The sequence below is a fragment of the Dipodomys spectabilis genome, unplaced genomic scaffold (genome assembly GCF_019054845.1).
Source record: "Dipodomys spectabilis isolate Male_0828 unplaced genomic scaffold, ASM1905484v1 ptg000174l, whole genome shotgun sequence".
Classification (NCBI taxonomy): Eukaryota; Metazoa; Chordata; class Mammalia; order Rodentia; family Heteromyidae; genus Dipodomys; species Dipodomys spectabilis.
In genome coordinates, this window is record NW_024870851.1 from 485,677 (window position 1) to 513,015 (window position 27,339).

The 27,339-nt window shown below is 40.0% G+C and overlaps 2 long non-coding RNA genes across 2 annotated transcripts in view; one reads left to right on the top strand and one right to left on the bottom strand.

The window, feature by feature from the left end:
* Positions 1 to 10,094, bottom strand: part of LOC122120042 — a 75,505-nt gene extending 65,411 nt beyond the window's left edge. The window contains exons 1-2 of the long non-coding RNA XR_006149658.1: positions 9,920 to 10,094; positions 9,595 to 9,677 (exon numbers count right to left, since the gene is read on the bottom strand). This is a non-coding gene — a long non-coding RNA (uncharacterized LOC122120042). The remainder of the gene's footprint in view (positions 1 to 9,594; positions 9,678 to 9,919) is intronic.
* A 5,013-nt stretch (positions 10,095 to 15,107) lies between these two features.
* Positions 15,108 to 25,992, top strand: LOC122120119. The gene is made up of 4 exons (XR_006149662.1): positions 15,108 to 15,517; positions 19,971 to 20,066; positions 23,374 to 23,581; positions 25,934 to 25,992. It is a non-coding gene; the product is annotated as an uncharacterized LOC122120119 (long non-coding RNA).
* Positions 25,993 to 27,339: the final 1,347 nt, after the last annotated feature.

Sequence of the window (27,339 nt, forward strand, 5' to 3'; positions counted from 1 at the left end):
CTTTCATCCCCTAGCCCAAATGTTTTTATGCTCAACTCTAAAAGCACTTGCAGGCTAAGACAACAGGAAATAGTAAACATGGCAACACCATGAAAATAATTTTCGGATGCACTATTTCTCCCCGCATTCAAAGAACATGTTGCATAGCCTGCAGAGGAAACAGCTTCATCATTAAATCCAATGCAGATGAAAACAGCTACCAGCAAAATGGATTCTCCCTCCTCATTGCATAAATCTTTCACTGCATAAATCCTTTCCCAACTACACTAAAGCCAAGAATCCACTCCTCCTGTCACATCAGTGGCCTGAAAGCATTGTGCATTGCAGTAGTATGTTAGAAGAGGATCAAAAGTATCCGACATCAAGTTTAGAAGCAGGGATGCAGCTACAAGAGACAGCCAGATGTTTGGCCAAGAGTGATATAATTATCCAGCAAGATTGTAGATGGTCCTGAGACCATAGTAGCTAAACAGTAAGTTTAAGGGAATAATTCACAGATAAAACAAATTATAAATCATTAACATGAACTGAAAAGGTTGATATATCAGTAAAGATTTCAGATATCAAGAATTAGTCAACTCAATAGTCTTCTCTACCTCTGTCTCCTAGACTCCACTTGTTCCCAAACGGAAAAGGTTGGTAGTGGTTGAGGGCCTAGCAGAATGTTTTGACACTCAGTATCAAATACTAATCTATCACTGAATTCTTCAATATATTTAGTGTTGAAATTATGGAGGCAAATAGGATTCCAATACAAACCATCTTACTTGTGTAATATGGAGACAACAATTTAGCTGTTACTTTTACTTCCTTCTTAAATATTCAATATTATCCTTCTTAAAGAGGAAGATATTCAATTCAAAAGAAAATTTCTAATCACCATTAAGTGTACTTTGTGCCTTAAATACATGTTTTAGAAATAAAAACAGTAAACTCTCTTAGTAGATTATAACATTTCTTAATTTATCTAGATACATATTTACTCATTTTTCAAAGATTCCAAATTGTCTTAAAATACTTTCCTTTTACATAACCACATCTGACTTGTGTTTAGGATTCATAAGGTATCACAAGTATCAAACCATTTTAATTCCAATATCCATAAAGGATTTCAGGGGAACTCAGTAAAAATGTCATAATTTTAAAACTGTTTGAAATATTTGCCAGAATAATAGAACGATATTGAATATCTTTTATTTCTTTTAATGAGTACCAGTAGGTATTTTTTAGCACCATGAGCTATTTTGTAATATCTTTTAGAGTAACTAAAAACTATGCTCCTCAAGAAAATTCCTTTTTATGAAGATTTTACAAAAGTGCTTAGCTTTGGTATTTCAACTATATTTCCTCTTTTGTGACATTCTTCGTGGGGCTCCAGTGTGCACTTCTGTAGTTATTGGTTCCAAACCCATTAGGGAGAGGAGGGGTATCTCAATTTCTCCCAGAATGTCATAAGGTAGTTTCAAGGTAGCTGTGTGGACATGGAAGCTGATCTTTCCAGCTGCCACCTGAGACTTTGCTTTGTGTGGACATACAGAGCAATTCCCTAAACAGAAACATCAGATACCCTTTCCTGGAAACAGCACTTCCAGAAAATATGCTGACCAGGAAGAAACAGCAGGGGTGAGAGAAACAGCCAAAGCACTTGAAACATCTTAACAAGCACTAATTAAATGTTGTGCTTAAAAAATATGGCTCAAGAAAGCCAAATACAATAACTTCTTACAGATGGTTTTAGGAACTAACAAGACCTATAGGAAACAGCACATTAAGATTTGTGTCCCCAAAGTCTCTTACAAACCATTAGTGGCTGAAGGTGTTGTACACTTCAGGAAGAAATGATCAGAACCAGTCTGATGGGAAGCCAGAGGGTTTTTTTTTTTTTTGTCATCTCTCTCTGAAGAGATCAAGGCATCTGTTTTAGTCTATTACATTGTCAATTGCTGAAGCAGCTAGTCAATTGAATATAAAATGGGCATGAGCAGCCTCAAAATCTATTTTTTGCTTTGTCCTATTACTGCCCCCATTCCAAAACACAATAGGCAATTGATAACTGTACATTCACTCACTGAATAAACATTGCTGGCTATGTTTTAGAGATGATGTAACAAGAAGATGGGTGTCCTATTCACCTTTCAGAGACTACAACCTGAGTGAGGACATTTGTTGAAGAGATGAATGAATGGGTGGGAGAATGAATAAAAGGAAAATAGATAGATAAATGGATGGATGGGGAAATGTGTGCTGGGGTGGGGGGAGAAAGTATTTCTCAGGCACAAACCTGGTGGTCTAATCTGACATCCATTTAGGATGAAATCTCTGGACTAAGCACATTCAAAGAATGATAGAGAGCCTGATCCTGAGGAGTAATGTCTCAAGACAAGCTAGTGGTGGGACTGGTCTCACCATGGGCCTAAAAACAGGTGCTGACACCATGATCTGAGCCACTAACCAGGGCTCTATATTCAGCTGAGGTTTCCAGAACCTTGCAACTTGTTTGAAAATCATTATTAGAGCAATATTCTTGCAGGAGTCTCTAGTAAGAAAGGAAAATACAGCCTTAATGCATTAATTATTTTTACTTTCAAAGTGTAACTAAAACATGTGTCTGACTGACTACATTGAAAATGAGACCTCTAGTTTTAGTATATATAGAGTGCCCCTGGAAAGATATCTTGCTTCCACAAACTAGCTTTTATTCTGGCCATCTTCTCGACTCCTTTGCTGTTGGTTTGATTTTGGACTATGTCCTTTGCCATGCATTCAACTGCTTGATATTCATGTCCTAGACTACACTCATTGAGAACAATACATCAATCTACTCAGGTCATTAGGGAAGAGAGGGGAAGGACTCTGACAAAAAGAAACTCATGCCAACTTGATGCTTTCCATTTAAAAAAAAACTAGCTGGCTCTAGTTTTCTTTCCCATCTGGTTGCTTTACAGGGTAATGAATGGTGTGCAGCTAGTAATTTCCTCACCTCCACAGTCCCACCTACCCAAGCCAAGCTCCTGCTTTAGGAGGTGTGGTGCTCATCAGCATAACACAGCGACTCTCAGAAACCCAACAATTCCCCTCTGGAAACCATGGAAGAAACTACACAAGCTTTGGATGTGGTGGTCATTTCATATGTTCACTCAACATACATTCCCTAAAACTCTTCAGTGTCATTTGCTGAATAGAACTATATGCAGATGGGAGAAAAGAAAGGCTGCAGATGTAGCTGTTGTGGGGGTGGGGGGGAACAGGTTGGAAGTATTCATAGCATTATGAATATACTCTTCAGCCTGAGAAAAATCTGACAACAAAAAAATAAAAACAAGTTAGCTTTCTCTAGTATTTCAGGTAAAGCAGGTGATGAGAGTGCTTCACATCAGGAAGGCTCAAAAGATGCCTGGTATTGTGCTCAGCCATATTTTATTATATTTTTACTGCAATAAACTTTCCCGGTAAGACTTGCTCTTCCAATTGACACATGAGAAAACTGAGGCTCAAGGAGGTTGGAAAATTTTTAAGTCGTGTGTCTCTGAAGTCCAGAACACTAAACTAACTCTCTAAAGGGCTCTATAAAGTTGCTGATAGTTGGGTTCATTTTATCTGCAGGTCAAAATCCAAGTGCTTTTCTGCCATTCATGCATGTGAGGGATGGGTGAATGATACTGAAACCGGGTCTAAATGACTGTTAGAGTGACCTTTGAAGTATTATGTAAATACATGTTTCCATGCATTATAGAAATCTTAGTAATATTGTATAGACTACAGATCTTATTCTTTATCCTCTCTTTTTTCATCAGAATTTTCCAAATTTTGGGGGAAGGTGGCACAGATACAATGTATCCAATGTAAACAATTGTCTTTCTTCTCCCAGTCAGTATGGCAGTGTCCCAAATCTGACCATACAGCAGTAGGGGATAGCCAGCTGTTTAGGAGTATCCTTGAGGTGAAACACTGACTGAGAAGGAAAAGGAATGGGATAAACAAGGAAGCAAAGAAGAAAGAAGGAAAAACAATTTTCCCATCCTCCCCTTCGATCCCACAGCTAACAATGTGGTCACTTCAAGCCCTCTACCATCATCTCCCAGCTAGCCTTTCCACCAACAGGCTAGGCTTGCCCCAAGTCCCTCACTAGAGAGCTGCTATCTGAGCAAATGAGGAGTAAGAAGGCAGAAAACTGGAAGTCTTGGCTTGTTATCTGAATTAGGGCAAGCTAGGAACCTCTTTGGGTTTTAGTTTCCTCATCTGTAAAAATCCAATAATGGTAAGATCCATTTCAGCAAATACTGGACTTCTTTTTTTGTTTTTTGTTTTTGTCAGTCATGGGGCCTGAACTCTAGGCCTGGGCGCTGTCCCTGAGCTCTTCAGCTCAAGGCTAGCATTCTACCACTTGAGCCATAGCTCAACTTTCGGCCTTTTTGGCTTATGTGGTGCTGAGGAATTGAACCCAGGGCCTCATGCATGCAAAGCAAGCACTCTACCACTGAGCCACCTTCCTAGCCCCAATACTGGACTTTTAATGAGACTGTTTTAACAGCTTTATGTCTTTATTGACAGTAATATATGGAATATATTTAAGAGACAAATTTATATATATATATTAATTTGGTTAGTCGTGGGGCTTGAACTCAGGGCCTGGGTACCATCCCTAAGCTCTTTTGCTCAAGGCTAGTGTTCTACCACTTTGAGCCACAGCACCACTTCCACAAATGATATATTTGAAAGAGCATTTGTCAGACACTGAACTTCAGTCTCTTCTTGATTTGCATCATGGCTCCCAATTTTTTTTTTAAGGCACTCATTTTCAGATTGCTTTTCTTTTTCTTCTTTGAGAACTTCATAGCCAGGCTGTACCTTGTCTAGCCAGCCTAGTTTCTTACTAATTTCAGATAGAGATCGTCAGATAAAAAGCCAGCCTACACTAGTTTCTGTGCTTTATCAGGCTTTCCTCTGGAATACCAATAATGATCAAGCCCAGACACTTATCCAGCACCTTCCTTCTCCTACACCTTCCAGTCCTTGGACACTGAGCACATGCTCTTGGCCAAACACTGTCCCAGGGGCTGGGGATGCCTCCATGAGCCAGAAAGCCAAGTCCATGCCTCCAAGTTCTCTTGGGCCCTCTAAGAGAGCTTCCATGGCAGACATAGCATTCCCAGGCCTGAAAATCCCTTCTCATTACCACCTGTGAATTATCTCACTCTTCTCTTTTCCCCTATAGTCCTTTTGAAGAACTAAGAGTGTGATTTTATTTTGTACCATTTAATTGTTACCATACCAGAAGGTATTTATCCATATGCTAATTATCCAGAGTATACATATCAAATGCATATTGGTATCAGATATGTACATCAGCAAAATAAGAGAAACTTGCCCACCATTGTGTGAGAAACTTTCCCACCATTGCCCCCTCGGTAACACCTGTTCTGTGGGCTGATTGATCCTGCTTGGAGGACTGTGCTAGAGAAGAGAGTCTGATTCACAGCTTGTCCAAAGCCAACCACAGGGGAAGCCATGCTCAAGGACATCTTCCTGCTGCCAGAGAAAGACAAGTGTCTCCTAGCAACCAGATTCTAGTGGCTTCCTGTCCTGGAAGCCAGCCGGCTGGGCTTGCTGCTTTATTGGCCATGGTTTTGTATTTTTGCCTTGCGGATCAATGCATTTATTCTAGATTCTGAAACTTTCAGGAATGGTATGATCTGAGAGCTGGCTGTTTAGATAAAAGCTAAGATATTATTTCATTCATAATGTCCTTCCAGGGATCATTCATGACTTTCATGGTAAGAAATGCTTGGTCTTATTCTGGAAAGGGTGAGTTGAGTACATTTTTAAAAGACTTTATTTATATCAGAGCAGTTGGTTTGAAAGGTGCATAAAAAGGGGAAAGCATGCATTTTTTTCCATCAAATAATCAAAAAGTACTCAGACCTTTTTCAAAGATAGGCACTATCATTCAAAGCCTGTTCTAGCAATAAAATTTAACTTGGCAAATTCACAGATGCAGAAAGAAAGAGATGCAGAAAGAAAGGCAAGTCAGATTTGAAGAAAATGGCTCAAGATCTTTAAAACTTTTCGATGGCTTAAAATTATATCTGCTGAAATATGAGGTGAACACCTCTTTACTCTACGTTCTTTCTAGAGATTTCTAATCTCAGGCTTAATGTTCGTGACCCTACAGTTTTATTTGAATGGGATTGGGTTTAGCTGTTACTGCTGCATTTTAGTTTTCTTTTCTTCTCACCAATTATTCATCTAGATAATATGTTCATTATTTTTAAAAATGTTCAGACCTCATACCAATGAGCTCACAGCTAACTCTAAGTACATCTTTATTTCCCAAAAACCTCAAAATATGAGTCAAAAAAATCTGATTTCTTTTCTCTCTCAATAAAGGACAACCCAGAGACAGAACAGAAGGGTTTAATTGAATCAAGAATGCAAAGTCATACATGTGGAGAAATAGAAAACCAGTCTTTCCCAGCAAGGCCACCAAATCCTGGTGCTACCCTAGGTTCCCAGCTTTGAATACGCTGCTTTTGGATTTGTGCAGTGAGCCTGAGCTCTGTGGGGTTGATCAAGTTCTTTGGAAATAGACCTCATTTCCTCTCCCTTTCGCTCCCTTCTTTCTACCAGTCACAAGTCAAAGATTAATTCTACTTGTTTTGGTGATGGCTGGAGTCTTAGCCCACCTAGGACAGAGTCCTATCTTCTCAGGAAAAGCAAGAATTTACTAGATAGCTGTCATTGCCTTGGCTTTCATCTTTCTTTCCTCACCCATTTATGAAATTTTTGAGATGGATTTAATCTTTTTTACTAAGAGGTTACTGAACCATTCTTTAGGAAAACTCCTGGGCTTCCTAGTTTCCTTCTTGGGGGTTCTAGGTGTAGAATTCCTTGTGTGGTTCAGGCAAAGCAGTCCTATATGACTCCTGTTTACTCACAAAATAACCTTGTGCATGTACCAGACCTTCTAGCTCTCCAAGGTACTCTTCCTTTCCTGAAATGGTCAGAACATAATCAAGTACCTTGACAGAATGATGATCTTTAAAGTTCCTAAAGATCTTTGAGTTAAAATTAATGGTTCGGGCACTCATTTGTCTGAGTAATGATTTCTGAGTCTTTAATGCCCATATAAGTCTGTTCCCTAGATGTTTTGAAATTAGTTGAAGTAAATTCAGCATAATCATAGTTTTCAAAGGAAGGAAAAAGTACCTCTGACTTCTCTGACTCCTTCTGAACATTGCCTTGTTGTAGTGGAATGAGCTGAGATTAGGCAAGAAGACAATCCAGTCTGTTCAAGCTTTATGATGAGTCACACCTAACAAGCTGAGGGCCTACCCATATCCGTTTTCCTCATGGTTTACACAGTAATTGCACTGTTAGAGGTTAGAGGCTCTAGGAAGCCAAACATATGGAGGAAATAGTAAAGATAGTGCCAATTGCATACTTTTCCATTCCCATAGACATTGGCTAAATGTCCACATCCTTTACTAGCTCTCTCTAGCCACTAGCCACTCTCAACTTCTCTGAGCCTCATAATCCTTACCTGTAGAATAGGTTGTGAGATAACTACCTGTATGGTCAGTGTGAGCATGGAGTGAAACAATGTATGTAAAGAATTTAGCATGGTACTTGAAACTACTGAGTATTTAACAACAGATCATAATATAGTGCTGTAGTATATGTAGCATATTTGTTTGTCTAAGTTATCTGTTATGTGTAAAGAATTGTACACAACAGTTTGAAGACTCAAAAAATTTTAGACTCTTGAGGGTACGAGTAAGGGAGGAAATGGGGGGAAATGGTGGAAGAAGTGGCACTGATCAAGAAGCATTGTCCTTATGACCTGACTTATGGAATTGTAATCTCTTTACACAGCTAACAACAACAACAACAATAGCTGCAAAGAAACCCAAAGAATAAAACAGAACAGCAGTAGGACACAACCCCTCTTGGGGTTGACCATTTTCAAGAGAGTCAAGTCCAAACCCAAGAAGGCTGATAGCACCTTATTTCCCTTACGGTCTACACCTGATCCCACCAGGCAGCCAGTGGGGTAGTATTGGCTCAACATTCATCCACCCAAAGTCTACTAACTTGCTTTGTGCCCTTTGTCACTTGATGGGAGTCAGCCAGTGCTTCAGGTTTGTTTTCAGCAGTATGTAAGATCTGTTTTAATTATGTCATAGAGATTAACTCTTTGTCCCTCAGCACCATTTTGTAGAGGAATAAACTGGTCACAAAGGTCCAAGTTCACCTAAGAAATGAGAACTGAGTCAAAGTATTTTATGAAAGGTGCTGATCACCCAAGGCCGACTACTCTTTCCCACGTGGTTATCTGGGAGGCCTAGTTTCAGGCCTTGAGTTTGGTTCTTTGACTCCTCTGTTTGAAGTGGATTCCTTGGATGAGAGGATAGGACTCCTTTCCTTCGTGCACTGACAACTGCAAAAGGGACAGAAGTATCTTTGTGGACACTAGCTCTATCCTCGTGGACCAAGCCGTGTCATCAGTTATCCTACTTAAGTAAGCCAGTCTCTCTCTTTGAGTAAGAGTTACAAATTCAATACATGCAAGAACCCAGTGCAGGTTCACTTCATTATCTAATTAAACAGATTTTTAGCTTGATAGCTATTGCAACTTTCAAAGTTTTATTTAAGTCATCCTAGACACAAGTTACTTGTAAAATTAAACTGTCACTTTACAACAAGATAATTAATATGCACCTGCCCTTGGGTATAAATTCTCTTACTTAAAATACTGTGAAATTATTCAACCTGTTGCAATGAACAGCAAAGAACATAGCGAGCTACCAATAACAGCAGGAATGGAGGAAGAGTGTTTACTTAGATCCCTGTGTCATTTCCTCCCCTGTGTTTCCACCGCTGGAGAAATCATTTGAGAAAAAGAAAAAAGAAAAACTGCTTTGTCTTTTCACATGTAAAGCTGATAAAGAAAGGGGAAAATGGCTGCCAAAATAGTTCCAGTACCTTTCCCTCTCCCATTCCCTCTCTCTCCCCCAATCTCTCTGTTTCTCTCTCAAAGATGGGAGTAATGCTTCTTTATGCTCTTTCCAAAACTTAGATCAGTATAGTCACAGAGCAGAATACTAGACCAGACCGTGTTCATGGTTAGATAGCAAATGATATTAAAAAAAACAACAACAACAAACCTGCTCCCTTGAACTTAAAGTCAAAGAGCCCTCCTGAGTAATCTTATGTGCATGCAAGCTGGAGAGCTACACACATGTGTGTAATAGAGGTAATCCAGGGAGAGGCATGCGCTTCCCAGCGGTTGTGTTCAACAATGACAGATTACAAAATCCTAACACAAGAAGCTGGAACATATCATACACACACACACACCACACACACACACAGACACACACACACGAAAAACACTGCCAAAGTCTTTTAAAGCCAAAAGTTTAGGCAAACACGTGTTGGGGACGTGGCAACAGACATTTGAAAACTACTCCTCTATGAGCCTATTCCTCATGGCCTTTTTTAAAATATCACTTTGGCACACTACTGAGGAAGCAAAAGAGAAATAAATATGAAGCTGAAAGACAGAAAATTAACTTATAAAACAAAGCCACCCACCTTGCTTTCAGGGTCAGGAAATACAATGGCCTTCTTCTGCTGCAAGAATGAACTTAACACCTCTGTGTTAAGTGATGGCGTATCTATTTAAAAGAAAAGGAAACTTAAAAAACAAAAGAAATACAAGCTGCAATGTCTTAATTCTCATCCCAAGTTTTAACCAGAAAATAAAATTTTCTTTTAAATAAAAATAAAACAAAAGCAGCATAGGGTAGCAGAAAGCAGAGTCTCGAAGTCACAGATGCCCTAGTTTGTGAAACAAAATAAAACCAAAAAAGCCACAGCAGAAAGTATAGATTCGCAGACAGGAAGAACCTTCAAATACCTTGTGCCCTCGTGGTCCCTCCCAATTCCTTCAGCGAGGACTGGAGGAGCTGCTCGGCTCGGCTCCACACCCGTGTCACCATCCACCATCGGCCGCTTAAATGGCACAAAAGTACACTTAGAAATAAGAGCAAAGTGACTGACACGGATATGCTGAGCCAGCCCCACTGCCACCAGCACAGTCTTAAATGCCCACACAAGGAGAATAAAAAAGAAAAGCACATTTTGCAATAGAATAAATTCTGTGTGTGTGTGTTTTTTTATTGAGACCGCGGAAAGTCACGTGACCCTGAAAGTAGCCTTTTAGGAAAGCAACTGAAATGGGAAAGAAAGGAGGGAAGCTGCCTCAGTCCTCACGCAGCCCCGCAGCCCGTCCCACCGCGGGTCCGCATTCTTCTGGGCGCATCTGTGGAGCTATTAAGTGGGATAATCCCTCTGGCCTTTGATACATTTCTGGACATGATTATTTCATTACTCGCAGTATATCAGTAGGATCATAATAAAAAGGACTTCTGACAACCTGCCAAGAGTTTTGTGGCCTTGTAAACACAAAAGTGCTCTAATAAAATTTTATTAAGTGTTAAAAAGTCATAAAAAGTGAAATAACATAAACTACAAAATTTACTGTCCTCAGCAAATGCTGAAAATATCGTCCACAGTAAAATTAAATTAGCATGTAATAGACAGAGAAGCAGTGTGGAGTGGATTTAAAAGAGGATCCAGGGAAAATGACACTGTAACCCAAGCAGGGTCACGGGGATTTAATTCGGATTTTTTTCCCCCTCTCGTCCTAAATGTGAATAAATGTGCTGATTACAGACGAGAGCTCCGGGGTGACCGGAGTCTCACACATTGTCAATACTTTGGAAGAAATAATATACGGCAGAGGATGGTAACGAGCGCGGCGAGACGCGGCGAGCGTCCGCGCGGGGGGCGGCGGCGAGGGGCGCGCTGTCCACTAGGGCGCGCTGCGAGACCGAGAATCCCGGGCCCGGGCGCCCACGCCGCCCGGGGCCGCGCGCCGCGCCCGCCTCGCCTCGCCTCGCCCCCCTCCAAGTCATATTTACAGTGAGAGGGCTCCCCACCCCCCTGCTGTGACATTTTCTCCAAATCAGAAGAAAATGAAGTGTAAGTCGAGCCTTGCCGCAGGCAGCCCTCCATCTCCGCTTTCAGATCGGGAGCCCAGGAGCGGGATGCGCTCTCTTTGGCCCCTGCTACACCTCGGGGGGACAGGGTGGATCCCCCGCTCTACCCCTCCCGCCCTGGGCTAGTGCCCGGGGACTAGCCACTCCACCCAGAGAAGCCTCGAGTCCATCGAGGGGGACGTCCAGCCCCGCGCGAGGCGCCGGTGCGCTCCGACAGCCCGGTCGCGGGTCAAGTGCATTCCCGCACTGGACACCGCGCTTCCAGCGCGAGGTCTCCCTTGCCCAGCCCCCTCTACGGCGTTCGGGGTGTCCCTCGCTACCCTGGGGACCCCCCTTCTACACACACCCCTGCCACTCTGAGCTGCCCGCCTGGGGCTCGTACCCGCGGGTCTGGCTCTGAGCCGCTACCGCGGGGCGCAGATGGGGCAGGGAGCGCCCCCCCGCCCCCACTCCGCGGTACCCACTCCGCGCCGCCCCGGCCTGGCGCGGCCCTCGGCTTGGGAGTGTCCCTCGGAGGCCGTGGCGGAGCCTCCGCCTGGGAAAGGAGTCCGCCTTCCTCTCCACGCTGGCTGCTCGCGCTGGACCCTGGAACCGGCAGGAAATGGCTCGGACGCGTGGCCCGCGCCTCGGCAGACCGGCCCGGCTGCGCTGGAGACCAGCAGCTCCCACCCAAGTCTTGTCTCCCCTCCCCCACGAAAGCCCCACTCAGGTTTGTAAACGTCCGGAAAGGATTCGTCTTTTAGGGGAGAAAGATGTTGGCTAGGGTACCCCGTGGATGAAAAAGTGGGAGTATTTTTGGTTGGTTAAATTTAAGGTAGAGTCAAGTTGCCACGTCTTGCTTTGAGGTTCCAAAATGGTGCCAACGCCGCCTCTGACGAGTTGGTGGCGGCGTCGGTGTGTTAATTGGAAGCTAGTGAAATAGGAAATAAATGGGCAGTGACGTGTTGCATGGCATCATTTGTCCTGAGGGATGTCCAAGGTTTTAAACGGCATTTCAGAATTAGCCACATTTTTTTGGTTTGTGTTTTTGGTTTTTGTTTTTTGGCCAGAAAGTAAACAGTTCCAGTTAGTTTACTAAAGCCTTGAAGTAAGGTAAAATCACTCCTCACCATTCTATGGTCTCCAATAGAAAGTTGCATAGGTTACTCATGTGAAGACATCTTTACTTTTACTTTTCCCCATGACAAAAGCATTTAATTTCAAGGTAGCAGGTTCAAGGGCAAATGGAGCCTCCAAAGTTGTCCGGATAAGTAACGTTCCCTTAATACTTTCAGCTTGAAACAAAGGAAATTCACGGTAGGAATTAGATCTCCACGCTGTAGGTCTTTTTGTTATGCTATTATGCTATATAACAAGGTGCTTAACAATTTTTTAAAATGACAATGTTTCTTGCTATTTGCAAAGCAATACATTGAATTTGAAATAGGCAGGAACAGCCGGCTTTAGAAATGGCTAACAAGTCAACTTAAATGTGGTTTGACATTTGCTACCAAAGGCTTAGAAAGCTAATAGAAACAGAATTAAAAGGAACCTATATAAATAACAAAATTCCATTTGACTCCATGAGCCTGCCCTTGGGAGGCCGTGGTCAACACTCACACTTACTTGCTTTTAAGCCATTCCCTAAAGACAGCCACTGTAGTGGTAACTCCATGTTGCCTTTGAAAATGTAGGTGAGGGATGTTTATGGATTTACAGATATACTTCTTTTTATCATCTAGGATTTTCTCAATAATTCAAACTCAAAGTTTTTCACTAAGAATTATATGATAAACCTTATCTTCCTTGATTTACAAAGTTCAAAAGGAAACTTTATACTTGGATTATTTTATCCTCAGATTAAAAATTAATCCATCCTCCAAAAAAGTATTTTTTTAATATTAAACATGACTACTGTATTTTTACCTCTCCAGATAGACAGGATTACTGGGAACAGTCATTTCAAATTTTTAAATAAGATGAATTCAGCCCCATTCAAAAACTTTTATAAGAAGGGGATTTTCAAACCTGTAAATGTAGTCTATCTATATGAGAGTAGACGTTTTGACAAAAAACTTGGAAATGTATGTATTTTAAATGGACATAAGGGCATGTAAAGTAGTTTTCCTATACCAATCCTCCTCCTTCTAAAAATTTTTTAAAAATCAGGCTATTTTCTCTTGTAGAAATGATATAATCAGGTGTAAAAATTTCATCAAAACACTGATACTTTTTGTATTATGAAGAAAATACAAGGATTTTTTTTTTACTTTTTATGTTTGAGGGACTTGGAAAGGAGTTAGTAAACACATTTTACTGTTGAAATCTGTGATCATTAAGTGCATAAGTGTTCTAAAAAGCACAATTGCTTTATCTGTATTTTCAACTTTGAAAATTACATAATCAGTGCCTTAAAAATATTCCAAATAGTTATATCAGCTATATGATTAAAAAAATTGGATTCTGCATGATTTCACTTTCTGCATAGAAAAGTGCTAAATATGTTATATTTATCCTTTTTATATATACATGGAATAAATTGAAGTTGTTGGAGTAAAAAACAATTTAACTTCATTTCTGTCTAACACTTGGCATTAATCCTGGTTTCACACAAATTGCTTTTCAAATCAATTTAGACATGATAATATGTAAGAAAATTTTTAAGCAGTGCAAGTTAATACAGAAGAATATTTATTAAGTTATAAAATAGCTAATAGCTGACTTTAAGCCAGCTTAAAGTCATTTTTTGGATGATAATTTTTAAGGTACTTTGCACTCTGGAAGGATTTCTTCATGTTCTGTATTTATGAATACCTAAATTATTCTACCCATAACTTCAAAATTTAATAACCAAATAGCAATTTATTTATTTTTATGGAGACTAAGGCTATGAATAAGAGAAGAAGATTGGCTTTGTGAAAGCAAGCACACATTTAACATTGTATTTCAAAATATAAACTAAACTTCAGTTTCTGACAGCAATCTTGTGGCCAGCTCATCACTTTTCCAGATCGGTTTCAAACTTGCAAGTAAAAACTACCGTCTTCATATTGGAAGTCCCTATTTAAGTTTCCTTAACTGCAAAATCATTCTAAAACAATGTTTTATGGCAAGGGCATTTCATTTGTTGGTCCTATTGATTACATATGAATAATATCAAATTCTTGTCTAAAGACCAGTAAAAGTGAGGAAATTCCTAGTCAAGGTAGCTAATTCCATTCATAATTCATCCCAAGTGCCTGCCTTAGGAAACTTGCACACAGTTTATACTTACACATCCAAAATAAGTTGACTTGCTTTGTAAGCGGGAAACAGAGCTTACTTTGACCTTGCTCAGAGAGGTTCAATTTGATAAAACTACAGAACGTAGGTTAAGCCTCTGTTTTTCAGGAATCTTCCAATCTCAACTTTTTTAAAGATATTCACTTTTTTGAAACTGTAAACCCAGAAGGACACCCTGTTATTCTTCTTCTAAGGTGGCATTGCTTTTCTGTCATCCGTTTCCTTCCTGCTTATACATTTGTCCAGTAATTCTTCTAAGTACTGGGGTAACAGAGGCCTTGCAATGAGAAAACAGCAGATGCCATTTCTCTACCGCCTTCACCATCACCACTCCCAGCCTTTCCTTTATTCTGAGTGAATCAGACAGGAATTTAACACTGACATATGGTTCAAACTGCTACATCCACAGCCCTAGGGACTTTAGGGAGATGACAAGAGATCCATCTAGATTTTTCATTCTAAGCTGGGAAAATGATTGGGAATCCCATGCCTTGATAGTAGGGGTCCTCCATGCTATCATTCAGACTTAAGCACTCCATCTGCTCCTTTGACAATACTGTACTGTAGGTTAATACCTTCCCTTAGTTTTGATGTTCAGGAACTTTTGAACATTTTCATGGATCTTCTTATGCATTCCAAAGAAATGAAAATTTTAAACCAGACTAGGTTTTTTAAAGGGCAAAAACTGGTCCAGAGAAAGGCTTTACCCAATAACTTCATGCTGCTGTGAGCTCAAGTAACTTTAAAAAATACATATCTTGAAAATGTGGGCTTCCGGTGGAAAAGGCTGTCATCTACTTGGAGTATTGTTTGTCAGGGTCAATTAATATCCACCAAACATGCTTCGTTAAACTGGAACAAACATGGCGTTGAATCACTAACGCCCTGTTTTCCTGATGGTAGGTCATTTTGTGTCCTCACAATTTAACGTTTGAAGGGATTTCCTGTCTTTGAAGTGTAGCAGTCTGTCACCTGTTTGGCTAACCTCCTTAAAAGTTGAGACTATTAGTGGCTCCATGGTCCCTGGCTCAAGTTCCCAGCTTGCTGACTGCAGGGTTACCTGCAGCTGTGGGTAAGACTCTCTTTGGCAAGTCAGTGCCTGTGGATCCTGTTCCAACCTTCATTCCTCTAGGTCAAAGAGCCCAGAAGAAAAGCCTGAAGCCATACACTTACCTGGATAAAGCCATAAAGAGGTAAGCTTTCATAATGAGGGACCAATATATCAAAATTCATAGCTTTCCAGAACCGGAGTAACTAGTGCTCAAGCATTAGAAAGCATGCCAGAGCAACACACAGTAACTAGTGCCAAATGTGCCACAGTGGGTGAAACCCTCCAGTAAGCCAACTCATGTCTTTTAAAATATATAACCACTTCATCATTTTTTATGCTACAGATGTTATCATCAAATGTTTCTAGTGAAAATTTGTCTACTTTAAAGAACATCACTCACACACACAAGTGAGTTAGGAGACAATTTTGAATTGTTGCGCTTAGTATTTATTTATATACAATAACCCAATGCAAAACTTTTTGTAAATTATAGCATCGCAAGCTAAACACTGAAGGCTTACACCTTTAATTCTGGCTACTCAGGTCGATGAAATCTAAGGATGGTGTTTCAAAGTCATATCAGGCAAGAAAGTCCATGAGACTCTTATCTTCAATTAAGCACCAAAAAGCTGAAAATTGTGGTTCAAGTTAAAGAGCACCATCTTTGAGTGAAAAGGCTAACCAGGAAAACAAGGTCCTGAGTTCAAGTCCCAGTACTTACACCTTACAAATGTAAGCTGTTCGCAGTATTTAAGTAACTGATAGCCTTTACTACACCCACTAATTTTTGTGTCCCAGTGCAAAGTCTCAACTTGTCCTCTTTCAGAGTACAAACAAGTCATCTTTGCATTGAAAAGTTAATAATATTAGCTAATTATTAATTAAATACTTAGAAGCTTATGGACTTTAGGAGCTCTCTTTTTAAAGAATTAGATGCATGTCTTGATGAAATTATTATTTTGGCTTGGGATGTAAACTCAGAGATAAAGTGCTTGCCTAATACACTCAAAGCTCTGAGTTTGGGGTGGGGGAGATATATGGATACGTGATTGTAAACAGATAAAACTAAATATCAACCTCGTTCTAATTTAAGATCAGAAATTAAAAAGAAACCAGATAGAAATTGAATTTGCTCAAAAAAGGAGTGTGGGCCTAAGTTCTTTTTTGTGATCCTTTTATAATGAATTAGAATACAATATTGATGCTTATGCATTTTCTTTTTGTGGACATTAATCACTTTGACCCATTTAATTTCTCTGGAAGAAATTGTAGCCTTGGTAACGGAACCCACTCTCCTGGAGCTCTAGGCACCCACAAGGTTGCTTTCTAGCCAGTCTATAAGAATTACCTGGAGAAAACACCCCAAGAAACGCCTTCCTAAAGCATCCATCCCAAGGTCACCCCTCTTGTGCCTCTCCAGACAAATGATACAATATCCAGCGAAGAGAGCAGACTCCAGATTTATGCTTTGCTTATAGGCTTGGGGAAGGGAGCAACTGTAAGCCAAGTGTGAACATTGCAATGGGTTCTTTAGCTTCTGAATGAAAATCCTTCCTTTAGGCACCTGCTCCCTCACTTTTTATCTGGGAAAAACGTTCTGATCATTTCTTGATTAAGTTACAGATGATAGAAGAACAAGACAGGTAGGAACAGGGCACCCTTGAACAGCTGAAGAGCTCCAGACTTGGTACACTTACAACCACTTTGAAGCCACCCAGCTGCTCTTTGCTTTTTAATTGTCTTCAGTGAAACTCCAAAACCCCATAACATTTACCTTAAAAGCATCAGGAGTATTTTAATTGGGTAATAACCATCCATATTTTCCTTCTGATAAATGCAAAGGAATTAAGAATGAAATTTTATGATGATTATAAACTGTATTGCTGACCCAAGGGACAAGAACAATTATGACAAATATGTCCTATGAATTTGGCATAAATGTAGATTTAGACTTTTAAACCATTCATCTTAAAATCTCAAGCATCTTATTAAGGCTTAGAAAATAATATTTATATAATGATAACAAGATAGCATATCATCCTGATTGATATTATATCATCAATGTTGTTGCAGACTGCATGCCAGATTCAGAAAATGACTCACTCTCTTCCTGTTTGGCTTATGATAAGAAATATACATACTACTAAAAACAGATGAAAGATAGTACAAGCTTTTTGTATGTTTTTTTTGAGAATTTTTTCTTCCTTTCTCTTTCAATTAAAATTATTAACCGTGAGAAGAAAATGTGACTATTAAAAAAACACTATAACTTGGTGAATTGGATTTTTACTACTAAATTTCCCAGGGACATCTGATCCAGATCAAACTTTAATAACTAGCAGCTATATAAGGATAGGTTCACCTTACATAAATATGAGTCATCATTTAAGAGTAACCCATGGAGCTTAGCCTAGCTCAGTCCAGGTCCTGTATGAGATTTGTCTTTTGAGAATAATATACTTTTAGCTTTGAGCTAATACTGCTTAGTAACTATCATAATCAATTGACTGCATAATGTAAATTTTGAATAAATTGAAGATGACCAGGGAAATTGACAAAGACAATATAGACAAAACTGGACCTGCTTGTGTTGCTTAGACCCAGCTTTGCAAAGCTCTAGCAATTGTCATCAAAAACACTTGCAAATTTAAGCCCTTTGGAATATATATTTGACTGTGAATAGTTTGTGCTATTTATTAAATGGTCCTTATCTAACAAGACCTTCCTCAGTTATGACTAAATAGAATACAAACAGATCTAACCTTTGGCCTTGTGTCTGGGTTTGGTTTCAGCCCCACGTTTGCCCTATAACAGATTACTTATCTGGTCTGAGTGTTGGTTTCCTCATTTGTAAAATGAAGGCAATAATTAGTGCCTCTTTGAAGTATTGATGTTGGTATTAAGTGGTATAATGTTATCTGGAACATGGCTTGTAGTCAGGAACTGTCTGATCCAGCAGTTGCAAAGAGTAAACAAGACTGAGTCTTTGAACTCACAAGTTATTCATTTCCTGAAGTTGTAGACCTAAAGTTGGTCAAGGACAAGAAAGAGCAGCTGAAAGCATAGGCACAGCACTACATCTTGTTTGTTCTCAGAAAACATAGCCATGGACTCAAACTTGAGATTTGTGTGAGCCAGCCTTCCTCCGCTGCCTTCACCCGAAGGAAAATATTTTCTTATAGCCCCAAAGAATTTAATTCTTTTTATTCTAAGTGATAACCTTTACCAGACAAGTCCGGTTAAAAACTGACCCAAAAGCCCAGAAGTACTTCATTTCTATAAGATTAGGGGAAAAGATTTGCTAATTCATTCTGGGGCCTATGGGAATGTACAAATGGCAAAGCATGTGGAGGTTTTTTTCCCCCTTTCATTTATATTAAAAAAAATTCTTCTGGGAAGTGAGTTTTATATGCCAAGATTCATCCTGTAATTGGTTTTTATAGCCAAGTTATAAACTCTTGAACATAAGGACCTAGAAAAGAAGTGCTGTCACTCCTGTAGGAGAAGCTATGTGATTGGCATCCTCCTTGCCCTGAGTGAAACACAAAGTAAACTAGGGATAATTGCCACATGGTAGAGGGGCCCACTATCATGTTTACAGACATGTACACTGTAATCGATGACAAGCTTCTTGATTTGGATCAGTAATGTGGAATCCATTTATTGCCACTTCTCTAGGCAACGAAAACATCATCAAGTTTTCACCTAAATGATAGTTTACTATGATAGAGAGTTTGAAACTGCAGATTAATGCTCACTATTTTATATAAATCCAGTGAGTGTTCCTTGTCAGCCAATGAAAAGACACTGGCACACTTCATAAAGCAAGTCATCATTCATGAATCTGTTTAATATTTCCAATATAAGGGGAGGGGGAGGCAAGGGAGAAGAATCCCATCACATCCAGAAATAGAGCCATTCTTAATGTATTGCACCCATTTTTCTGAATTAATACTGACCATCAATGAGATTTGTCTATTATTCAGTTGGCCAAATTCACTGTTTGTTTTTTCTAGGTGCTAATGGATAGAGGGTGTGTGTGTGTGTGTGTGTGTGTGTGTGTGTGTGTGTGTGTGTGTGTGTGTGTGTGTGTGTGTGTGTGTGTGTGTGTGTGTGTGTGTCATGCGAAGGTGGCAATCGCCTAATTTAGGAGAATTTTTGAAATGTCTGTTTTTGTTTCTTTTATTTTTTATTTTTGTTGTAAAAAATGTCCAATCATCTTAGAAGGCTTTCTGATTTATTTTAGAAGGGAGGGAAAACTTGAGGGTCACGACTAAATTATAGCCAGATAATAAATTTCAGTTCTTTCCCTGGCTTTCCTCACAGACCTAGGCATTCTCACTTATAAAGTTTGAGTCTCTAAAGAGTCCTTCTGCTAGTGCAGGGTCCCAGGGTCTACTCAGTGATTTGGACCTAAATTAATTGGCACATGTGGAGAGAACATTATGTGTTCTCATCCCATTTCTGTGTGGGTGGGGTGGGGGTAGATGGGGTGTGCTGTTCTTGTTAGCGAGGAGAAGATGTTCTGCTTGGGGTAATAAGGTTATTCAGAAAGGTGGACCATCAAAAACTGAAGTGTGTACTGTGTACCTGAGGACTTCAGGAGATCAAAGGAAAGAAGGTTCCCCAAGGACAGAAAGAACTGCAAAATGGCTCTCTGGAGGAGGCAATTACAACTGTCTTTGTGAAGGGTGAGTAGCTTTGCCTGGATGGGAAAAAAAGAACAAAGAAAGGTAGAGACAGAGACAGAGAGACAGAGACAGAAAGACAGAGAGATCTATCTATCTATATATATGTCTATATCTATCAATCCATCAATCTATCTATCTATCTATCTATCTATCTATCTATCTATCTATCTATCTATCTATCTATCTATCTATCTATCTATCTATCTGCCAGTAAGGCAGATGTTCAAGAAAAGATACCCAGGTTAGGATGGGCTCAGTGTGTTACTGGAATTCCAATGATCCCAAGCCATTATCTCATTTGCATGCTGCATGCGCTTCCTATTTTTGTTTGTTCAAAGTTGGCCAGTTTTCACAGGGATGGGTTGGACTGTCTGTGCACAGTGAGTTCTACTTCTCCATTTTAGCCTTAGGTGTTACTTCTCTCAAGTCTTTTAAAATCCAATTTGGATCATACCATCTGCTAAAAACAACAACAACAACAACAACAACACCTCCCAGGCTCAGTCTTCCAGAGACTGCTGTCAAAACTTCAAGACTTGGTTCCCTCTTTTAGGTCCTTCTCCTTCCTTAAGACCCAACTCCTCTCTTACCTTGGTTCTTCACACAGAGCCCAGGACTTGGTTTATAAATCACCTCTGCAGGGGACCAAGTGATGTGTCACAGATTTGGCCTTCACAGGGCCCCTGCAGTAAGCATTTTGCTCATAGTGTGTATACTGCCTTTATTTATTTATTTTTTTTGGATCCTGTTGTGGGGCCTGCACTCTTGGTCCTAGGCAATGTCCCTCAGCTCTTCAGCTCAAGGCTGGCGCTCTACCACTTGAGCCATAGCGCACTTCTGGCTTTTTTTTCTCTGCTTATGTGGTGCTGAGGAATCGAACCCAGGGCTTCATGCATGCAAAGCAAGCACTCTACCACTGAGCCACCTTCCCAGCCCTGTATACTACCTTTATAATGTCCAAACTAGTTATCTTGGAGACACTTGGATTTTGCTAACAAATTAAGCATTTATTTTTATTCTGTTTTGTAGAGCATTTTTAATTTCACCACCAAACAGAGCAGATAGTACAGAGATCCCCCTCTGTCCACACATATCTAAGCCTCTCTTCTTATGAACATCCCCCACCAGAGCGGTACATTGACTGCAGTTGATGGACAAACATTATCACATCATTTTCACCCAGGGTCCATGCTCAGTGTTGACCTTCTATAGGTTTCTACATTTACCATTATAGTATCATACAGAGCAGTTTCACTGCCATTGTAAAAATTTCCGGTGATCTGTTTATTCCTCCTCTTCCCTAACTCATGGACACCACTGATCTTTCCACTGTCTCGATGGTTCTGCTTTTCCTAGGGTCCTGGAGTTGGACACAGTATGTAGCTTCTTTCACTAACTTAGTCATATGCACTTTAATTTCCTCTGTGTCTTTCCATGGCTTGATAGCTTGTGTTTCTTTTTTGTCATATAGATAGTCTGTTATCTGGATATACCACAGTTTATCCATCTACCGTTGTTTCCAAGTTTTGGTATGAACAAAGTACTACAAACATGTTGTGCAGATGTTTTTGTGGATCTATTTTTATTTTAGTTACTTAATATCTGTCGTTTGCAAGAGACTATAAACTTCTTACTGTGCGAAATTATGTTTGACATGGTTATAAATGACAAATAGAGAACCTGGCCTTAATTCTCTCATTCATTCACTCATTTCATCATTTTTCTTTAATTCAGAAATTCATATTAAACACTTCCAGCTGTACTCTTATGCAGTAGGGAACAAAACAAACCAAAATTCTCTATCTTCACACTCTGGTTATGGGGATAGTCACTAAAATGAGCTAAAAATGAAATCTATAGTATGCATGTATTTAGAGTACAGCAATAAGGACTTAAGAGAAACATGAAACAAGGAAAGGAACAGAAGTGACTGGGGTAGGGAGGCCATGCTAAGATAGTGGCATTTGGACAAAGACGGTAGACGAGAAGGGGCAGCCATGCAGTCAGATGAGAAGAGCAGTCAGGCTGAGGAAGCAGCACGCACAAAGGCCCAACTGCTGCGCCTCAGGAACACTAAGGGGGCCAACTGGATGGCTGAAGCCCAAAGAGCAAGAGGTAGAAAGCAGGAGGCAGGACAGGAAGGAGGCACACTGAAGTAAAGGGTAGAAGAAGGGTGGTGTCTTATTATTTAACATGTGTACTTCGACTGGAAGACATGTATAGACTAGGCTGTGCTGTTTTCTGATTCAAAGGTTCTTGCAGTGAATTCTAATAGTACAATAATTTAACAAGAAACAAAATTCACCTATCATAAGCTTATAGTCAAAAGATCCCTACACAATCAAGCACCTGGCTGGGAAGGTGGCTCAGTGGTAGAGCACTTGCCTCACATGCATAAGGCCCTGGGTTCGATTCTTCAGCACCACATAAACAGAAAAAGCTGGACGTGTCACTGTGGCTCTATCACAGTGGTGATAGCGTGCTAGCTGGCTGAAATGCTGAGAGACAGTGCCCAGGCACAGAGTTCAAGCCCCATGACCAACCAAAAAAAGAAAATCAAGCACCATTCTGATGTGGGATCTGATGCAAAATGCAGAAGTCTTCATGTCACAGAGGGAGCATAGGACCCCATAAGATGCCTTTGGATGTAGGTGAAGGAACAAGAAGAAACTTCAGTTCATAAAACATTTGGTTCTGGAATCCACCTTCACAGAGGAAGGTAAGGAAAACCTAATAGCAACAGCATAGAAAATAGTTATGGTTTTATGTTGTGCTAATCCATTGTCCTTTGGCTGCCAAAATCATAAAGTAGTTTGACTTAATTTTTTTATCTGTATAAAGATGTAAAAATATGCTTCTCATCTGTTTTCCAACATAATATTTGGTGCAATATACTCTCTATAAAATAAACATTCGGTTAGGTGATTTTGCCAAATATAAGCTAATGTGTTCTGAGTATGTTGAGATAGGTTAGGCTGAACTATGGCAGATTAAATCTATTAATGCATTTTTTACTTCTTTAAAACAGTAGTAGAGATTGAACTCAGAATTTGTCTGTCCTAGGTAAGTGCTCTACCTCTGAGCTACATCCAAAACTCCTTTTGGCTTGAAGTTTCCAACTTATATATGTTCATTGGGATAGAACCTTATTGTATGTCAAAGAACATCTGTACAAGTTTGGTTAACAATTAAATATTTAATCAAGTGATATTTAGCATCATATATAATTACTCAGTGAGTATCAAGCATGCCAGCAAGGGGATTCCATGAAAGGAGTTCTTTTCTTACAAAACCTCTGTGTTGCTAGACTCCAGAGGTCATGACATGTGGTTTCACAGATCCCTGCTGGGTAGCACATCTGGCCCAGGCTAAGGTGCAGAGTGTCACTCAACACGAGATGACTCCCCAGGCCACCCGCTCTCCATCAGCACAACCACAAGCATCAGCTTCCCTTCTCTCAACACTTGGCTTCCAGCCAGCCACAGACCCTATGGATGGAACCTCCCAAGGCCAAGGTACACAAGAAGTAAGGGTTGTACCAACACCATAACCATCAAAACCATAAAACTGATTGTGAGGACAGCTTTTCAGTCTAGGATTTGGTTTGAACTCTGTCATACCAAAGAAAAACAAATCTTCATTTTGTTTGTCCAAATCTTTATTATGTTTACTCCATATTAAAATTCTATGACCGGCATAGCTCAAAATATGGCCTAAAGAATACAAATGTACTAGAAAAATAAGTGATACTATACATAAAGCTACTATGCCTATGTGCTTAATAACACAGGAGAAATGTGAAAAGACATAATATCTTAGAAGCCACAATGAGACAGATGATGGTGCTTCTGCTCTGATCTGTGGTTCAAAGAAAGTTTCTGAGGCATTGACTATATCTCAAGACAGTGCTGGTATGGGGTTGAAAATTTGGGCTTTCCTCTAATCTCTCTCTTTGTCATAGTGAAGGTAGTTGAGCCTCAATTTGGTCTAAAATCCTAGGACACTTAGAACTACATGATCAAAGTCCACTGTAGGCATTTGGACGAGTGCCAACAAAGTTCAGGTTGTGCCTCAAATGGGTCCTCCAAGTGACTGTCAGCCACAGGCAAGGGCTTGCTGGGTTTGATCTTGAACTGTGCACATTTGAGGAGTCCACGGTCCTTTCGGTTGATAAGCTCTGCTTGGCAGAGCTCTGCTTTAATTAACATGGCCCTCGGGTCGGTTCCATTTCCCATGTTTCAGCACCTCACTGGGTGTAACCTTATCTTTCCATTTCCCATGCATGATGGATCTGAAACAGTACAGGTGAAGTTTGTCTTTGACCTGACAGCTGGATTACATCCAAGTTTCATAACCACAGAAGAAAAGTCCAAAACCTCAGCTTTTCTTATCATTTCACATTTCATGAACCAGCCATGGTGGGTGACATGCTAATGAGATTAGTCACAGTTTCAGGAAAACAATGATTACTTAAAAGTTCATTCCTCCACTAAGTGTACAGGATAGAAGCGATGGAAATGAATGGCAGATGGTCCTTGGGGATGACAGCGGGATGTCTTTCTGAAACTTAAAAAGAGGACAAGTGATTGATCTCTAAACAGAACAGCAGATTGTTTAAGTAAAAGTCTAATAGAAGGAGACAAAATGTTTCCTTATCCTATGGGAAAAATGACTTCAGAAAAAGAAGAGGGGATAGCACAAAGTCGTGAAGAACATGGCGTCCTGCAGTTCTATCCAGACCAGCGTGGGGTAATCTTTGATAGTCTTAATGACAGTTGAACTTTATTTGCATTTGTATTTCTCAAAACATTTTTTAACCATGGTTTTTCATCATCTCCAGCTTTTTTTTTTTTTTTTTGGGTCCGGTCGTGGGGCCTGAACTCTGGGCCTGGGCGCTGTCCCTCAGCTCTTCAGCTCAAGGCTAGCGCTCTACCACTTGAGCCACAGCACTAATTCCGGCTTTTTTTCTTTTTGCTTATGTGGTGCTGAGGAATCGAACCCAGGGCCTCGAGCATGCAAGGCAAGCGCTCTACCACTGAGCCACCTTCCCAGCCCCTCCAGCTTTTTTTTAAGGTCATCTTCATTCATATATTAAGATATGAATTTGTAAAACATATCTACTCTAGCAAAGCCCAAGCTAGAGATAGTGTGCAACCTTGAGTGAGCTGCACTGCAACACAAAATAAGTAATCAGAAAGGCAGTTTTCTGCAATTTGTTTAGAATTATCTGAGAAAGTGGGTACCTCTATTACCAGAACGGAGTAGAGTGCTGTGTATGTGTGTGTTTGGACGAAGGGGAATAACTTGCAATGTCATGATTTTAACACAAGCTGCATAGGATATCCTCCAATACCATCCATGCCTCTCTTTTCAGATTACTGAGACTACAGCTTGCCAAATAATATGCCAGAAAGTGTTGCTGTGTGTTAGGGTCTCAATATGAATCTCATGTGTTGACGGTGTGATCCTCAATCCAAAGTTTATAGAGGTAAGCCACTTGCTCTACCCACTTTCTGTACTACATGCTCCTACCATGGTATTTGGCCTTACCATGTGCGGGTTCAGGAGCACAGGCCACATGACCATGGACTAAAGCTATAAGTCAAAATAAATCCTTCTCCCCTCACATTGGTCTCTTTCAGATATTTTTTTTTTGGGGGGGGGTCCCGTCATGGGGTCTGAACTCTGGGCCTAGGCGATGTCCCTTAGCTCTTCAGCTCAAGGCTAACGCTCTACCACCTGAGCCACAGCGCCACTTCTGGCTTTTTTTCTTTTTGCTTATGTGGTGCTGAGGAATTGAACCCAGGGCCTCAGGCATGCAAGGCAAGCGCTCTACCACTGAGCCACCTTCCCAGCCCCTCTTTCAGATATTCTATCACAGAAATGAACAGTGATAAGGCATCATGGCTGGGAGAAAAGTCATACTCCACCCTCAAGAAGGTACATTCTGCTAACATTGACTAAGTGGACTATGTTTTCACTTTACCATTGGTTTCTTGTGAATTAACCTGAAAAACATAGGGCCCAAATAGTAGTTTTCAATTTACTAGATATGAAATATTTAGGTGGGCCTGCTTTCTTCATTTGCATATTGGTAATCCTAAAACATTATGGTGTTACAATAAGTATTAAATATGACAGCGCCTGTCACACATAAGCATTGCACAAATCTGTTTAATATTCAGTATTCTTTCTATTATGAATCCTTACATCAAAAATCAGCATACATCAACACAAATCATAATGTGTTAGAGCATTTAAAATCTGTTCCTCAACAAACCATTGTTAATAAAATTTCTGATGCTGCATTTTATTTACTGTTGGGAAGATTTAATCAAACACAACAGGTGTTCATCTTGGAAAACTCAAGGAGGCTAGCAATATGGTCCTCAATTTAACAATTTTACTCCAGGTTTGGGATCTGTGCTGTCAATATCATTATGATAACAATGAAAGTCAGAATGTATTTTTTCCTGGAAAATGATCCAAACATTGGTAGGTATTTGGTGGTTTAGACTGTGAACCTTTACAAAATCAAGTATTTATGAGTACAGTTGAGTTGGAAATACAAAAAAACAGCTCTCTGGCTTTGTTGCTACTAAGAACAGTGCATTTGAACGTGTTAACAGTTTTTAAAGCATTTAATTCACATTTGAAATAGTTACATTTTCTTTATAAACATTCATTGTGCTTTATACTAAGTAGGATTGGAAAGTAAAAAAAAATCAATATTGGCAGTTGATGTGTTTGTTGCTCAAGCTTTGCAATGTGGGCCAAGTGAGATTTCTATGCAGATTGCATATGATAGAAGGAATAAGAAACTGCTGAGGAAGGATGGCTTATAAACAGTGATCCCGATGCATATTTCAAGACCCATAGTGGATATTTGATACTGAGAACAGTACTGAGCCTATTTATACATACACAAATTTAATGCCTTAATCATCTTCGTGAGACACTTATCCTGTATTACTATATAACTATAACTGTAACTTTGGCAGTTTGAGTGGAAGGAAAAATGATCACGAATTTCTTTTTCTTTACAAATTCATGGCTAAAAGCTCCATTCATGCTGTAGATCTTAGCAACCTCAACATCTGATGTTCTTTCTCTTTAAGTAAAGAATGTTCACCTTTTCACATTAAAAAAAACACTTCATGGCTTCCCTTTGGCATGTTTCTATTGTCAGCATCATCACACTTGTGCTTTAAAACCCTTAATGAGTGAAATAAGCTTTATTTAGACACAAGCATGTGACACTGTGACAGTCAAT